The sequence below is a fragment of the Humulus lupulus genome, chromosome 3, assembly GCF_963169125.1.
Source record: "Humulus lupulus chromosome 3, drHumLupu1.1, whole genome shotgun sequence".
NCBI lineage: Eukaryota > Viridiplantae > Streptophyta > Magnoliopsida > Rosales > Cannabaceae > Humulus > Humulus lupulus.
Genome location: NC_084795.1, coordinates 226,760,784 through 226,780,036, shown reverse-complemented (window position 1 = coordinate 226,780,036; position 19,253 = coordinate 226,760,784).

Here is a 19,253-nt window from a genome sequence, read left to right as displayed (position 1 = left end):
TAAATTTGTGATTGTGTTCATCGACGACATCCTTGTGTATTCTCAGTCAGAGGCAGAGCACGAGCAGCATCTGCAGTTGGTTCTTCAGCAGTTGAGGGAGCATAAGTTATATGCTAAGTTCAGTAAGTGTGAGTTCTAGTTACCACAAGTTACATTTCTAGGCCACATTGTCAGTAAGGAGGGATTCTGGTTGACCCAAGTAAGATTGAGGCGGTTATAGATTGGCCTAGACCGAGAAATGTTCCTAAAGTGAGAAGCTTTTTGGGATTAGCGGGGTACTATTGGCGGTTCGTTGAGGGGTTCTCCAGAATAGCTACGCCTTTGACAGAACTGACAAAGAAGAAGACAAGGTATGTCTGGACGGACAGATGTGAGAACAGATTTAAAGAGTTTAAGCGACGACTGATCACTGCGCCAGTGTTGAGTCTGCCAACAGATAATGAGAAGTTTGTAGTTTATTGTTATGCATCCAGACAGGGTTTGGGGTGCGTGTTAATGCAAGCTGGTAAGGTGATAGCCTATGCAACGAGGCAGTTAAAGGAGTATGAGCAGAGATATCCTATGCATGATTTGGAGTTGGCAGTGGTGGTATTCGCACTTAAGATTTGGAGACATTACCTCTATGGTGAGAAGTGCGAGATATACACCGACCATAAGAGCCTGAAGTATTTCTTTACTTAGAAGGACCTGAATATGTGCCAGAGGCGGTGGCTGGAATTGGTTAAGGATTATGACTGTGATATCCTATATCATCCTGGGAAGGCTAATGTAGTGGCTGATGCATTTAGTCAGAGAGGCCCACGACAATTGTTTAGTTCAAAGCAGATATCTGATAAGCTGGCTAAGGAGATGACTAGAGCGGGAATAGAGTTGGTGGTTGGCCGGTTAGCCAACATCACTCTTCAGTCTACACTCCTTGAGAGGATCAAGGAGGCGCAGGGGAAGGATTCCCAGTTAAGAGGTCACAGAGAGAATGTTTTAGTCGGAGCGTCTAAGGACTTTTCCATTTTAGAGATGGGGCTATTGAGGTACAATGGTCGGATTTGTGTTCCGATGGATTCTGTTATTCGACGGGAGATTCTTGATGAATCACATACCACTCCTTACTCTTTACATCCAGATACGACAAAGATGTACCAAGATTTGAGAGCTTTATACTAGTGGACGGGCATGACAAGGGATATGGTGGATTATGTGGCCAGGTGTTTAACATGTTAGCAGGTTAAGGCTGAGCATCAGAGGCCAGCGGGATTGCTGCAGCCTCTGGGGATTCTGGAGTGGAAATGGGAGGACATCACCATGGACTTTATGGTTTGTTTGCCGAGAACTGTGGGATAGCATGATTCGGTGTGGGTGATTGTGGATAGGTATACCAAGTCAGCCCACTTTTTGCCAGTCAGAGTGACTTATACTGTGGAGCAGTATGCTGAATTATATGTAAAGGAAATCGTTCGGCTTCATGGAGCTCTGAGGTCGATAGTGTCTAACAGAGACCCCACCTTCACCTCCAAGTTTTGGGAGAGCCTATAGAAAGCTAAGGGCACGCAGCTATGGTTTAGTACCGCTTATCATCCTCAACCGATGGACAGTCTGAGAGGATGATTCATGTAACGCCCTACTTCCTTTAGAGCCGTTACTAAGTGAGTTTAAAAACGTGCTCTCAACTCGCTAATCGAGGTTTTAGATCAAACAGTGTAATTAAGCCATAAATAGAGGAAAAACTTTAGAAATAATAATTTCCATAGAAAATCATAAAAGGTTTTCACTCGGGATCCCAAAATACAGTTTAGAAATGTTTACAACATATTAATTAAACCAAGTCGACTAGACGACAAAATCAGAGTTTATTTACAAGCATCTCCCAAAATCCTCTGGCTGTGGCAGCCAGGCTGGCCAAACATGTACATGCCGCCCCACGCCTGCTATACTCATGGTTGGTTGATCTTCTCTTTACCCTTACCTGCACCACAGAGCATCTGTGAACCGAAGCCCAGCAAGAAAACCCACAAACAGATAACAGATGCAACACATATATCAGGCATATAAATAGGCCACCAATTGGCTAAACACATACGGCCTAGCCGTCCTAGGCGTTTACCAAGCCTTGGATTTGCGAACCACGCCGTGAGGATATCCCAGGTATCCTTCTAGGGACTCGCCCTGGCAACTCGCACCCCACGTGCTCAACGCTGCTCCCGGCCCCTTGCCGTTCTCGGCCTTGCACTCAACGTGCCTGACGCCGTTCTCGGCCCCTCACCGTCCTAGGTCTACACCGTTCCCGGCTCTTGCCGATCACTCACATAATATCATACATGATATAACAACAAGTACAAAATTCTAGCATAAACAGATAAAGAGCTACGCTCAGCAGTTCTAACATATCGGGCTCGGCCCTGCATATCAATCCATTCAAACACATTGGGCTCAGCCCTGCATATCAATCCACTCAAACACATTGGGCTCAGCCCTGCACATAAGCTCTTATGGGAACAGGGGTTTTCTTACCTGAGTCCCGAGCTCTCCGAGCACCGATGTCCCGAGCACAGTCCTCTAACTGGAGCCTCGCTGAAATCCCTAGTCACAACACATTACCAATATCCAGTCATCAAGTTTTAATTCAATGAATAACTTCGAGCCACAACCCTAACCTCCAGAACCTTGAATTCTATCAATCTGGGTGATAAAATCCATCCCGAGCCTTAACCATTGAATTCCCAAGCCTAAACACCCTTAAAAATGCAAACTGGCACTAAGGGCCGTGACCCCACCCTCAAGAGTCGCGGCTAGCCTCAAAACAGAGGCTAGCACTACACTGACCCCCACACGGGCCGTGGCGCGCCCACCAAGCTCTGCGGCGTGCATGAACCTTCTCGGCCTCCCATGGCCGCGCGCGCACACGGGCCGCGGCATACCCCTTCTAGGGCTGCGGCTCTCACCTCCGAACCCAGATATTTAACACATACATACCAGCTCAATATCAACACTAAAACCCCTTCAAAATCTACTCCAAAACCCAACTAAGATACTCAAGAACATGCCAAACTTAAGTAGCATGCATATTCTAGCAAACCAGTAACAATTCTCAACATAATTCCAATAATTAAAGCTTACCTTGCTTGATTCAATCCCTGTAGTTGATCCTCAAGCCTTAAGCTTCAAGCTCCTATAATATCACAGCAAAATTCCCCTAGACCTTCAAGTTGATTCCCTTAGTTTTCCTTGTGTTTATCTTAGAGAGTGAATGAGGAAGGAAGAGATAAAACTATCCTTAGCTGAAAGAAAAGAGAGTAGGTCGGTTTCTATAGCTTCTAAATATTTCCCCTTTTTGTTTTATTTGACTTAAGTCTAAAGGGTTACCTCAAGGCTCGGGGTACCAAAATGTCCCCGAGGGAAAAATGGTAAATTTTCCCAATATTCCCGCCTAGACATCCTATCCTCAAATATATCTCCAAATATTTATTTTCATGTCCCGATATTCCCATAACACACCTAGTACCCAAATTACCCCTCGACTTGCCCCGAGTCGGAATCTCAACCCTGTTGTGACTCTTTGGCTAACCGCTCCCCAGGACTGTCTCGGATCGTGCTGCACAGACATATCACATATATATAACATAAAACACATTCATGCCCCTAATATCCAGACGGGGCCCACATGCACATTTAACTCACTAAACATGCATCACTATCATATATTCACATTAATTCACCCATTAACATATTAAAGCATATTAAATAATTTATTGCCCTCCAGGCACACTAATCAAGGCCCTAAGCCCGATTAGCAAATTCGGGTCGTTACAATTCAGATATTGGAGGACATGTTGCGAGCCTGTGTGCTAGACTTTGGGAGATCTTGGAGTAAATATCTCCCTCTGATTGAGTTCTCGTATAATAACAGCTATCAAGCGACTATTGGAGTGGCTCCTATCCATTGGGACAAGACGAGTGAGAGAAGTTATTTGGGTCCTGAGATGGTTTAGAGGACCAATGAGGCGATTGAGAAGATTAGAGCGTGAATGCTCGCCTCCCAGAGTCACCAGAAGAGTTATTAAGACCTGAAACACAGGAGTGTAGAATTTCAGGTTGGTGATCATGTTTTCCTTAGGGTTTCACCTCTGAGAGGAGTGAAACGGTTTGGTGTTCGGGGCAAGCTAAGCTCTAGGTTTGTTGGACCCTTTGAGATTCTAGAGCGGGTTGGGGAGGTAGCTTACAGGTTGGCGATGCCTCCAACCTTATCAGGGGTTCATAACGTTTTTCATGTGTCTATGCTCCGAAGGTATGTATCAAATTCAACTCTCGTGCTGAGTTATGAGAGTTTGGAGCTGGACCAGGATTTGTCCTGTGAGGAGAAGCCAGTTCAGATTCTTGACCGAAAGGATAAGGTTTTCCGGAACAAGACCATCGCCTTGGTGAAAGTGCTGTGGAGGAATAGCAAAGTTGAGGAGGCAACTTGGGAACTTGAATCTGACATGCGGGAGCGGTATCCCGAGTTGTTTAGGTAATTTCGAGGACGAAATTTCTATAAGGAGGGGATAGTTGTGACATCCCCAATTTCCTAATAAGGTTTAGGACCTTGATTAGTGTGTGGGGATGGCATAATTGGAATATATGTGATTTAATGATTTAAAGCATGTTATATGAGTATTTGAATATTTAAGATGCATGACTATGTGTGTTATTATGCATGTAGGCCCTGAATAGGTTAGAAGGGCATAATTGTAATTTTGGCCCGTTGCGGGCATAATTGTATGTATACGTGATAATTGTTGAGACCACATTATTATGTGGATATATCTGTGATCTGTGACTCGAGACGATCCTAGTGAGCGGTTTAGCGAAAAAGTCACGGCGAGGATTTATACCCGGCTTGGGGCGAGCCTGGGGGTATAAATAGGAATTTAGAGAATATATTGGGATCTATTTTGATATTGGAGAATATAACTGGTGATTAGTTAAGTTTCGGGAGGTAAGCAGTAAATATTAGAGACACTCGAGGAATTAGTGGGTATTGGGTGAAAAGACCAAAATACCCCTAGGTGGAATTAAAGACTTAGGATTTATGGGAGGGTATTGTGGTCATTTGGCTTATAAGGGATAGGAATAACTTAGGCTTTATGCCTTAGTGGGAAGAGTAGAAAGGGCTGGAAATGTTTTGAAGGAAAGAAAAGAAAGGAAAAGAAGGAAAGAAAAAGGGAAAGAAAGGCAGGGTCGGTTTGGCATTTCTCCATCAGTTTTTGAGGTCTTTTGGAGCAGAAACTCAGGAGGAGTTTGGGCAGGAGCTAGACTCTAGAATCCTTGTGTTAGCTTAAGGAATTGGAAAAGCAATTCATCCACTTGAGGTAAGACTTTGAGGTTTTCTAAAGTTTTTGGTGTTGGTGTTGAGCTAGTTTTCTAAGCAAGGTTCTGTGGGAATCTTAGGGAGTTGAAGCTGGGAATTTGAGGAGGTAAAGGCTAAGCAAGAGTGGAAGATAACCTCAGCCAAGTTCATTCATCAGAGGTAAGGAATTTTTGTTTCAAGCTTTGTGATTTCTATGGTTTTGGCTGAGTTTCTGAGTTTTAGTTTCAACTATGGTGAGATCTTGGATTAAGGATGCATGTCGTTGAGTTGTGTATGGTTGGGATGCTTGGGATGAGTTAGACATGTTAGTAAGCTTGTTTTTAAGTTTGGGTAAAGTTTGGATGAGTTTTGGTCAAGTTTGGCTCGGGGAAAATCGAAGGAGAAAATGGCAGGTTTTGTTGTTCTGTGACTAGCGCTATAGCGCTAGCCTTTGGGCACTGTAGCGCTAGGCCAAGTCTTCTGGGCGAGTTGGGCTCTGTTTGTAGCACTGTAGCGCTCTCCTTAGAGCGTTGTAGCGCTACCCTGTTTCCAAAAAGGGGATTTTGAGTTATTTTTGAGGGGTTTTTCCCAGGGGTTCGGGATTCGATTCCACCACCCCGTTTTGTGGAATTGGGGCTTCCCGAGGGCTCGGGATTGGTCCCGAGGTTAGGTTTTGGACTTGAGGTTTGGTGATGATTCTGATCCATGGCTGTGGCTAGGTGTACACTAGGGCTCGAGAGGGATCGTGCTCAAGGATCTAAGTGAACAAAGCTAACAAAATTAAAGGTAAGAAAACTACTATTTTCCGTAGAGCATGAGTTGCAGGGCTCAGCCCTATATGATTGTTTTGTGGGGTTTGACCCTTTGTTTGAGTTTATGTATGTTTAGCTTGTTGATTAGCTTTATCATATGTGAATGTGATGATTGTACGGCATGAGCCGTGAAAGGTGAAGACCGATAACGGCAAAGGCCGAGAACAGCAATGGGTCGGGAACGGTGATAGGCACGTGGAGTGCAAGGCCGTGTGCAACAAGGGGCCAGGGCCGGAAGCAGCATTTAGCACTCAGAGTGCGAGTTGCTAGGATAGATCCTAAAGGATACCTGGGATATCCTCACGGTATGGACCGCAAATCCAGGGCATGATAAAGCACCTGGGACGGCATGGCCATATGTGTTTAGCCAGTTGATGGCCTGTTTAACTGATAAGTGTTTGATATGCATATGTTGTCTGTTGTGAGTTTTCTTGCTGGGCTTCGGCTCACGGGTGCTCTGTGGTATAGGTAAGGGCAAGGAGAAAATCAACCAATCATGAGTATGGGAAGCACGAGGCGGCGTGTACATGTTTGGTCAGTCTGGCTGCCACGATCAAGGGCATTTTGGGAGATGAATGTATAAACTGGATTTTGTCGTTTAGTCGACCATGACTACATTTTGAGTTGTAAATATTTCTAAACTGTATTTTGGGATCCCAAATGTTAAACTTTTATAATTTTCAATAAAATGAGGTTATTTTCAAAGATTATGACTTTGATTTTACTTTAGTCACACTTTTGTTCTAAGAATCTCGTTTAGCGAGTTAAGTTCAAGATTTAAACTCATTTAGTAACGGCCCTAAGGTAGTAGGGTGTTACACCAAGTAAGTCAACTTCTATTGTGTGGATGCAACATGAAACGACTATTGTATTGTATGTTAGTATAGAGACACATGCACATGTATACACTGCTGTAGAAAGTTTTCTTAGAGACATTAGTCTAGTTGGTGCTGATTCAGAAAATATGACCGGTAGATATCCGTCATATTCTAGACGGCTGATCCCTGTCACACTGCTTGATTTTATTTATATCTGGTTCATTACCGCGACGAGTCGCCAAGAGCTGAGGATTGCTGGTTTAAACCTAGGGCCACCAAAATGAATGGGACCTAGGGGCCCTCATGCTTACTTAAACAGTGAACGGTTAGAACCCGAGCAAGTGCTCTGATAAGTTATTTCTGGATGCTTTTGTTTTTAAAGTTGAACTTACTAAGCGCTTTCGCTTACCTAGTTGTTTCCTGTTGTAGGTAAGAACAAGGGGAAGGCAGAGAGTGAGCGCTGGAGTCTACCTTGCGAATGTACATGTGGACCGACCTTTTTGGGAAGCCGTTTTGTTTTGGAAATGTTGTGTGATTTTCTTGAACTAGGTTCATTTTACTATTCATAAAATATGTTTGTATTAAATGTTAAATATGGCCATACGAATTTTAAATAAGTTTTTTTATACGGGTTTTTGAGACATTTTGTTAAATGAAAACATTATATTTCTGCATTATCGAGTCTTGAAAATCTGTGTCGTTACAATAAATTCCAAACATAAGGAAAGTATTTAGAATAGAAATCCTAAAAGTTACACAAACCATACATGTACTCTAGTCCAAGGTCAAAATTTGCGTCTATTAAACTATTACATATTCAACTCTCACTTCTCAGATTTTGAATTGAAATCATAAGTAATGCTAATAAAGACATAAAATTACTTACATTCATTAAGCACAAATTGAATAAATCACAATTAAGTAAAAGAAATCATAAAAAATACATTAGCTAATAATAAAGTATCCATAGACTACATTAAAACCCTAGAAGAGAAGTTTAGTTCATATTCATCATAAAAATATCCATTGGAATAATTAAAGAAAACATAAAACTAAAAGGGAAAAGATATAAGAAAAAGCTAATTGCCTATATGATTCCGCTCTCCACAATAGCCTCCAAATTGATTATGAGTTTCTAGAGCTCCCGACTTAACCTAATCCACATCTCATAATGTATTTATAATGTTAATTAGGCTTTAATAATGATATTCCAAAAATCCGCTCTTAAAATCATAAAAAACTCAATTTCGGGGCACCTAGAGCGATTGCGCCACTCCACTAGTATGGTCGCGCTTCTTCGCTGAATGGCCATGCATCTTTGTGAGCACGGTCGCGCTACATGCCTTATGTGAACACACTGCTTGCTTCAAAAAGTGGTTTTTTCTCATCAAATTCTTCCTTTTATCGAGTTTTGAGCCCATTTTTTCTCCAAAGCACATTGATTCCTTCGAAACTTAAAAACACACAAAAACAAGTGTAAAATAGAAAGAAAAAAACCTAATTAACTAGAACACTCCCTAAGAAGCCACACTAAAATGAATATAAAACTTGTTTATCAATTTTATTATAACTTGGCAAACAAGTTTCATAAGGCCCACAACCCATCTTATAAAATCCCTAAACCTATAAATACTGGGCTAAGTGCATCATTATTACTCAAGCTTACATTTGTTCACTTTTACACACAAAGCATTGTATTCTCTGTAGATTGCGAAACTCGGTTGAATCTTGTTCATCTGATTGTGGGTTTGGGACTTTCTACAATACTTAGGTCTTTACCAACGCTTGGGGTTGAATTACTTTAGATTCTTGTGTTCTCATTTATTTTAGTTTAGTTTCTCTACTTTTATATCGTTTAAGTGAATCAGTGTCGTTGGCCAAATTTGTGGTCAAGAAGACCAAAATGTTTGTCTCACATCACCGTGTTATTTTATGGCAAACAAATGTGCACACATAATGCCCTGAACAATAAGATTGTTCCATATTATACATGTATTTTATATAACTATAGCAATCCTCACCAATCAACAAACCCATTATACATAGAAAATGATAATTCCTACCAACCAAATATATATTAGGCACTTCACGATCCACAAAAGATTTGTGTTCACAATACACACATTTAGGGTAAGCCTTATAAGAGTAGCCATTAACATATTGTTAATAGGCGTGTGTTATGATGCTATTAAACGACTCTTCATCTTTATCATTGCAATATTCATACAACATAATTTCAGTAATGTCAAATTAGAGTCAACGACTATTAACTTTGAAATTTTTTTTGAGGTGTCTAAATATACTTGTCAAATTATACAAGGGGTCCACTCAATATCATATGTGTATGGCTAGTTTGAAAGGGCAGAATTGATATATTTTGAAGGCTTACCCTGTTTGATAATAAAATAAGTTACAATTATTTAAATGTAAATATCATATTTCCTTACAATTAGGGGAATTAGTTAAATTCATCTTTATATTCAAATTCAATATAACTTCTATAAATAGGTGGACATCCATGTACAAACTACAATCCTCATGAATGACTAAACGCTGCCAAATTGTAACCAAACTAAGGTTAGTTACTTGATAAATTTTTTAATGAATCATTTAGTTACTTAATATTTTTTATATAATATGGAAGACAGTTGTCCCATCAAGTTCAACCACCATTTTGCCTCTATAAGTACGACAATCTTAAACCCTTAATGGTAGGACACACAATTATACCTAAGCTCATTTACTCTATGTAATAGATGCACCAATCAATATATTTGCTAAGTGGACATTGGTTGTTAGTGGCCGAACCACTATAATCCATGTCTATTTCCTTCATGCATTTATTTCTTACACATTCTCTCTAGGTTGTATACACAAAAGTTCTCATTATTATAATTACATAGTTGACCTAAAATTGAGTCAACACTAAGTATAATATAATTTTTTACTTTGAGTGGCCATTGCATTCGATGATGAGGTCGGAAACTGCTTGAAATTTAATAGCTATCTGAGGCAAATAGGCAATCTCATGTTGTCTAATGCGTCGGGTCGCTATTGAACTTTCCTTAAAAGCTGGTTGGTCAATACTTTGATTGGATAAGGCTAAAAGTAGGGTCACAACTTTCAAGACACAAAAAGTAGACAATACACCAACTTTTCTATTTGGGGATACTTCGTCTCAGTTTCAATAAGTTATTTGCTGACATAATAGATGGGGTGCTTGACTTCTTCCTCTTCCTAAACTAGTACTGCATTGATTTCTTGGTTAGAAATCGCTAGATATAGGAACAAGTCTTCGCCATCCACTGGCTTGGAAGGTACAGAAGACTGCGCTAAATGTTGAATGATCGCCTGAAAGGCATGCTTGTACTCCTTGGTTCATTCACCCTTTTACTGCCTTTTAGTAGATTCAAGAACGAGATTCACTTCTTGGTAGAGAATGAAATGAATTGACTAAGTTCATCGACCCTTCCTACAAGGCTCTACACGTCTTTTTTTTCTTCTTTTTCGGGACTCCATTTCGATAAGGGCTTTGATCATGTCTTGATTAGCCTCTACATCTCTGGATTTGACAATATACACAAGAAATTTCCCCGTGGCTACCCTAAAAGAACACTTCGGCGGGTTCAGCTTCATTTTATAACAACACAGGACATCGAATACCTCTTTCAAATCTTTAACTTGTCCCCAACTATTTCAGACTTTACCAAGTTGTCGTCAACATAAACATCCATTATTCTTCCCGATTTGTTTGTTAAACATTTTATTTACAAGACGGGGGTACATTGTTCATGTGTTCTTGAGACCAAAAGGCATTATTCTGTAGCAATAAATTCCCATGTTGGTCATGAACAAGGTATGCTCTTCATCAGGGGGTGCAACTCTATTTTGTTGTACCCGGAATATGCATCCATGAAGGACAATAGTTCATGTCCCAAGGTAGCATCTACGCTTTCAATCCGCAGAAGTGGAAAACCATCTTTTGGGGAGACCTTCGTGTGATGCAAACTCGCCATGTTGTGTTCGACTTACGAACTAGGACTGGGCTTGCTACCCAATAAGGGTAAAAGGCTTCCCTAATGAACCAGTTGTCTTACAGCTTTTTTACTTCTGCTTTGAAGGCCTCATATATTTTCATGTCAAGAGACCTTTGCTTTTGTCAAACTGGATATGCATCCAATCTACGTTCAAAGTATGGCTTATGATAGATGGGCTGATCCCCTGCATGTTTCCATGCGACAACGAAAAAATGTCTTTGTTCTTTCTTAGAAAATCTACCAACTCGACTTGTACTTTTCTTTGGTAAAAGATTACCGTGTGTAAAGCGGTGGACCCAGTAACTATAAAAAAAATTCATTTTTTTTTAACTAACAGATCAATTAATATACTTACATTAATTCAAACACACAGAAGAAGAAGAAGAAGAAGGAACTTACCAGTTGAGGCCTATCAAGTGTCCTTGCTTACTTCCCATATAATTAAACGAACATCCAATCCTAAAGCATCAACAAAAACCCAAACCAAGATCTTTTGAATCATTCTCTACACCTCAAGACGTGTTTGAGCACATAAAAAAACCTATGGGTGATTTTTGTGATTCACAAGAAGTTCTCGGCACATGAGATCTTGGAATAGGTTCTAAGAAAATAGGTTTCCAAGTTTAGAGAAAATAATACAATACTTTTTTCTTTCTATGAAAAATCTGAGAAAAGCTCTCTGCTAGAAACTTTTTTCTAACTTATTTTATTTATATAAATGAATTAAATCAAATTCAAAACATTATAATTATTTAGATAATATTTGAATAAATAAAACAACCAAATACTAAGTCATACGCTCAGTTACACGCCAATCACAATGCTCACTATGATTGGCATATGACACATGCCAATTTCAAGGCATATGTCTTAACCACTTTTATTTATTAATTTTATTTAATAATCCATTTATTCAAAAAAAATTATCTGATAACTGATAACCAATCTTATCAAATAATTAATTATATTTAATAATTATTCATTTGAGAAAATATCTGAACTAATTCAAATCCAGTTTGGTGTATCAGATTTATCCTACACATTTAAATAAATAAAACATAATTAATTATTTTATTAATATATTAATAATTTCGAAATATATAATTAATAAATAAATAATTATTTAATTAATTTCAATTATCAGATAGTTACATATTTGCTTGAAGAACAATTTTCTTTCAAATATGTCATTTTACAATTTTAACCATGTTTCAACTATTACCTTGAATAGTGTTGATAGAACCGGTTAGGGGACCTATGGACCTGTAATTTAAAGCTCCAATAAATTTAAATTATTAATTAAAATCTTTAATAGAATAACTTTATTTATTAATCTCAACATTAATCCACTAAAAATATGATATTGAACTCTTGCAATTCTAGACAATTCATTTACGGAGTACTTTGTAATAAAGCATCCATTGATATAATCATTACATACAATTTAATCATCTATTAATTGTTCATAATTAAAGCACAAAGAAGTTGACCATTCGATCTCGTTTATTATCTCTAAATATCCTTAAGTGCCATTGACCTTACTAGTGACTTGTTAATTCATAAACTGATTTATGAATTTGAGCTCAAATAACCATTCAATTCCAAAAGTCAACCCTTAAGAGAACCATTATTCAATTCCATATAGGAAATGTATAGATTCCATATCTGTTTACTATGTCCCCAACCATCTACACCAATGAGTCCCAAAAAATAAAGTTTTCAACCATATCATTTTGACAAGCCATAATGAGTGAATCAAATGACTGAAATTGTATAAACATGAATTCATAGTAACTTTAGGATTTAGATCAATTTGTATATGAGCATCAATTGATATGTTTAATTAATACTTTATAATGAAACGACATTAATTAAGTATTAATAACATATTGGGTCCAGTTCTATATATTCCCATCATATAAAGTACATTCACTAAGATGTCTTACCACATCAGTAATCCAGATCTAGATTACATGTATTCATAATATTAGTGAATCCTACTAACACTATTTAATCTAACGATTCCATATAACTTTGTTTCACTGTAAACTATTTAAATTCACTTCCTTTAATCTTAATCCTTTCGTACTAATACAATATTGATGTCACATTGATGAATTTGGGAATTTTCTGATATTTAAATAATATTATTCAAACCATAATATAAAACATTCGACAAATGCAAAAGAAAATTATTTCATAAAAATATTGTCAACTACATATGCTTTAAGGGCACCATTCCCAACACTTATAGACCTAGATTTTCATCGACCCTCGCCATTCAGGTGGAGTCACCTTCCTTAGGTTGACCTTCATCTAATTCTTTGATGGGTCCCACTAATTTCTCATCATCTCTAAAAGCGAGGATCCAACTTTTCCTTGCTTTAGGCCTCATTTCATAAAGCACCACTGCTTAGCTCACCATCTTTATTAGGTAGTGGATTTATTTGTACTACCACTACAACCTCCTCTTCAAAAATAATTCTCAAGATCTTTAACAACTGCATCATGAAGTATCATGCTGGCACTAACACTACTCTTTGTTTTACATATGTAGGCGTTATAGCACTCCCTAGCTTCTCGCTAATTCCCCTTTACACAACTGATTCCCTAACTTATTGGGAATTTGATTGCCATATGCCAAAAAGAGGAGATGGCTCACAAGTTTATGAACATTAGTTGCCCTAGGACCATATTATATGCCAAGGGGAAATCTACAACCACAAAGGTGGTTGTGTAGGTCACCCTTCACGGGATGTCTCCAAGGGTAATCAACAAATTTATGGATTACATAGGGGCTAGGCCCTTGCCATTGAACCAATAGATGGTGGTGGTGCATGGTTCAAGGTCACAAGTAGATAAGTTCATCTTTTCCAAGCAGGTTTTATACAAGATGTTGACTAAACTCCCATTGTCAATCAATGCCCACAAAACCTTCATATTGGCAATTTGGACATAGACAAAAAGTGGGTCTTTATGAAGGTAACAGACATGCTTGAATTCCTTGCAGGTGAAGATAATGCTTTGATCTTCCAAGCAAGGTGTTTTGATAGGTATTTCCTCGCTGACCATGACTTCATCTTGTTCGTGGCGTAGTTCCCTCGCATATTTTTCTCTTGCCTAAGTACTTTCTGTTAGCCCAAGATTGGCTCCCAAGAGGGGGTGAATTTGGAATTTAAAACTCAACTATCTATTTCTGGCAACTTAGTAAAAATTTCATGGAATAAATAGATGGAACCAATGTAAATAATCAAGTAAGCACAAATGTAAAGGAGTTTGAGGTAATAGGGATGTGAACTCTCTTGTTACAAGGTTCGGTGGAACTAAAGCCACCTACTTCCTTGGTATTCAAAGCTAAGTCTAGTTTTGAGTTCTAGTAACGAGCCAAGTAAAGGAATTGACTAATCCTTTTACAACTAGGGAATTTTCACCAAGGTGTACCCAAATCTGTAGCATGGATTGTTTGTTCGGTGCCAATCTCACCAACTTTAGGTTGTTGTGATTCAGGTGATAACCTTACCTACGCCGAGTTGTTATGATTTCGGTGCCAACCTCACCTATCCCGAGTTGTTGTGAATCTGGTGCTAACCTCACCACTCTTGCGGATTGTTGAAGTGTCATTCTCACTTTACAAAGATAGATAGAAAAGATGAAGAGCAATGGTTTTCACTCTCTCTAAGGTTAATAAATACTAGTTGAGAACCTAGAGAGAGATGAACTCACTTACAAATAAATCCTTACAATTTTGGCTCAAGTTTGTGAAAAATGTTTTGGAATGATTTACACAAGGTAAGAGCTTAGACCACTTTATCTAGCTTAATACTATGACATGAACCTAGTATTGGGTGTCTATTAAGTATAGAAGTATGTCTAATTATAGAGGGAATCAAGATAGAGTCGTTGGGGGCATTTTGGGGCTCTCTGACTTCAGTCGGGCGAGCAGCCGGTCTACAAGCCAATATAGCTATTTATGATTGTTGAAAACGCAATCAGAAAAGAAAATGGGCCCCATCTGTGACACGCTGGTCGACCGGCATGCATTTGTCGGTCAACTGGCCTTTGTAATTTCAGGGTCGGGACTATTTCTGCTTTGGTAACAAATTCTGGGTTTTCGAGTTACAAATCTGTTACTTTCTGGTTACGAAAATCCCACTTTTTCCTGATCATTTGAGTAAACTTGTTTCCAACAAGATAAATGTTTTTGCGACAAAATCAAGAATGATTAGTTACATCATAATAAAAAATTGTATATCATCAAAACAAGAGTGATGACGACTTTGGGTCAATAATCTCCTTCGTTTTGATGATAGCAAATATTTGAATATTTGAAGGGAATAAAAAAAAACTTTGAATAAGTAACTGTAAGTCCCCCCTGAAATTATGCACATAAAGATTATTTGTATTTCTTATACTCTCCCCCCCCCCCCCCCCAAGTAATCCATTGAATGTTTGATTTTGAGTTGAGCATAGATGGAATTATTTTGAGTATATGCATAAGTGTAAAACATATTTTAGGACTTATTTGAATGTGTGCATGCATTAATAATATTACAATTTGTATGAATGTGCATTTGAAATGCTGAAAAAATATCAGCATAGTGGAGATTAATGCATATTGTTTTTGAAAAATTAGCTTTGCATAATGAAAATGAGTTGTAGAATTTCATGCATAATTTTTGAAAAATTTATTTTGTAGAATTTCTAATATGCATTATAAAATATGTTTTAGCACAGAAATCTTCCAAAATCAAAAGATAAGAAATTTTGATATATTTTCAAAATTTTGAGCTTAAAACGATCAAGAGAACAACTCACACGTCAAAACTGAGTTTAACTCATTATTTTTTTAAAAAAAATCTTTTTCATACTCTCTCAATATACTCAAATAAACATGCTCAAGTAGTAAAAACAATAAAAGCTCAAGAATTTAACAATTTTGGCAAGTTATACAAAAATAAGTCGAGTATGAGCATAAAAATAACTTACATGCCAAAAATGAAAAATATGCATTATTTTTCAAAATTTTCTTTTAAAAAAGTTCATATGCATAATTCTAAACATGTTGATGCAATCCATTCACTTATAATGCCAAAAGATGAAAATTAAGGTAAATAAAACAAACATGCATAGTAATATGTACAAGATTACTATGTAAAACAAATGAAGAAAATATCTAACCTTTTCTTTTTCTTTTTAGTTCATCAATTACATTTTCATTATTGAGTTCAAGAGAGCTTACTTCATCATTGATGGTTATGAGACAGAAGCTAGTACCTCGTTTGGCTCTTCATCACTTGAATCACTTGAAATGGGGTTTTCTTCTTACTTTTCCTTTTCTTTGAGTCACTTCCTTTGTAATTCTTCTTGCATTTGCTTTCTTTTATCTTCATGAACTTTTTGAATTTTCTTTCAATTAAAACCATGTCTTCCATTTCACTATCATTCTCATCATCGTGTGAGGTGGATTTTAATGCAATAGTTTTCTTCTTTTCGACCTTCTCCTCTTCTTAACTTGCATTCAAGAACATTCCATGATTCATTAGGGAACCAATGAGCTCATCCAATAGAATGGTTTAGCTGTCTTTTGCTTTTTGAATCGTGGTCACCTTTCCATCATTTGCTTTGGTGAAGCTCCTTAAGATTTTTCTTACCATATCTTTTTGTGAGAGTACATTGCCAAGAGTATTCGAACCATTAGTAATAGTAGAGAAAAGAGCACCAAACTACGACACCGATTGTTAGCCCAAGATTTTCTCCCAAGAGGGAGGACGGGTTGAATTGAGAATTTAAAACTTAAATATCTATTTATAGTAACTTAGTGAAAATTTCATGCAATAAATAGATAGGACCAATGTAAATAATCAGTTGTTGGAAATACTTATGCATGATCTTATTTATTTTCATGTAAATCATATATTAAACAAATCAATATAAGAAAACCTAGAACTTGTTTCTATATTTGTATTAAACAAAGATAATGGTAAGAACACTTACATTATATGCATCAGAATGAATAAGTCATTCCTTCAATTTCTCTAACCCTTGTATCCTTTCTGTCGCAGGGTATCACCAAAAAACTGAATCGATCTTCAAATTTCTTCGCAGCCCTCCACAATATCCCTAGAATCACATAGACTATAGTGGGAAATTATCAACACATGAGATAGATACAGAGAGAGAAGAAGAGAAGAGAATATATAGAGGCTTAAAAAATGACTTTTGTTGTAGAGAGAGTCTAAAACCCTAAAACATCAAAACTAGATATTATGACCATCTCTTTTCAACTCTTACTTAGCATTCGTTTTATAGGCTCAATTAGGTAACTTATTTAATTAAAAAATAAATAAAATAATAGGTAATATCAGCCACTAGGTCGAAATTATCATGGGCTTTAGGCCTATGAAATTTCTCATTTAATTATAAGCCTGTTGGACTTAATTCAAGGCCTGTATTATTTTCTATTGATTAATTAATTAAATAATTATTAAAATCCTTTATCAAGTTAATTATTTATAATTTTAACCTTGATTTAATATTATTTATTAATTAAGACACCAATTTATCTTGATTAATAATTCTGTCCTAAAATCTTTTTTCTTCTCTAAATTGCATAACTCTCTTAAATTATCCAAAATTGACCTAGTCAACATTGATAATTCTAATTGATAATTAAATCAATTAATCGAGACTATCTAGATGATTTTATCCAAGGTACTGTGGGGACCATGTGCCCATGAAATCAAGCTCCAATAAGTTATCATAAATTTACTAACTTATTAATTCATCGTGACTCAGAATTGCACTCTTAAATTCATAGAAAACTCTATAAGAAATATAGACACACTTTTAGTTATCCATTGTTACAACCATAATTATCACTCAATCTTCTATAGACGATCTACAATGAGATGGGACTAAAATACAGTTTTACCCCTCATTGTATTTTATCCTTAAAACACTTAGTTCCTTGTAAATGATATTTCAATAAACTAGTATTAATTACTAAAATGAGATCTCTATCATTTAGCACCTAGAACCAAACTAAAAGGAAACTATCATTTTACTTCTTCATTAGAAGCTATAGATGTTCATATCTATGATTAACAATCCCACTCAATTGTACTAGCGAGTTCCCAAGATGTAAGTATGGGCTAGTCCGTAGGGTCAGCTGATAACGAACAAGTCAAAGAACTCAAATAATACAATCAGTTAGAATACTAACCACTCATAATTAAGATTGAATTGACATATGGTCAACTATATGATACGAATAGAATAGATAATAACGATATGTTTACTTATCCTATCTATTGTTAATATCGGTCTAGTCCGATGTAACAAATACATCCGATCTTATATGCTTTTCTAATGTTCTGGAAAGAACATAACACTACAATGTGTAAGTAGATTATAAATGTAGTGTCTTATAATTTTACTTAGCTAGACAGCAGTAATAACTTGTAGTATTTTAGTTTTCGTGGTTATTGGTTCAAATCAGGATTTAGTTGGAAACTCATAGAAACAATTCTAGATTTTATAAGTTTAAACTATAGTTTAGAAATATTAATTATAACATAAGGTTCTGATTAATATAGCTGGTCCTAGAAATATTATTTATTATAACCTAAGGTTTAGATAGAATTAATAAGAATGTGACACTTGTCACAAGCATGTTTATTTAAGGATTTAAGGATTTTAGATGAATAATTTAATAAAGGATAATTCTAGAAGCTCTAGAACCTTCTAGCAGCTATTAGGATCACGTTTTACTCAGTCAAAGTTGTTTAAAAAAAATCAAAATATGCTGAAAGAGTGCAAAAACGTGTTTGATATATCAATGTATGTTGATATATCGCAACTATAAGGGCCCATATATCGCCTACGGGAGATACGAAAAACACGTTGCCTTCGCACGAATGAAAGCACGAACGCTCGAGGCATAGGTCAAGGCGATATATCGCCTAGGGTAGGCGATATATCGGCTTGTGAAGCCATTTTTGAATCTTTATGGATTTGAATTAGAAATGGCACCCAACCACTTGGACTTGCTCTTGAACGTTTTTGACCAAGTTCTTAGCGTCTGTTGAAACAAAAATTCAAATCTTTTCAATTTATACTAATTTATTTGTTCATTTTAAAAGGGGTTAGTTTCACTCCTTGAACTCTATAATAGGTTCTAGTACACAGCCATTTCATTCATCATTCAAGCATTCTTCAGAGCATCCAATCTACTAAGATTACTTTAGAGAGAAAACACTTGGGTTTT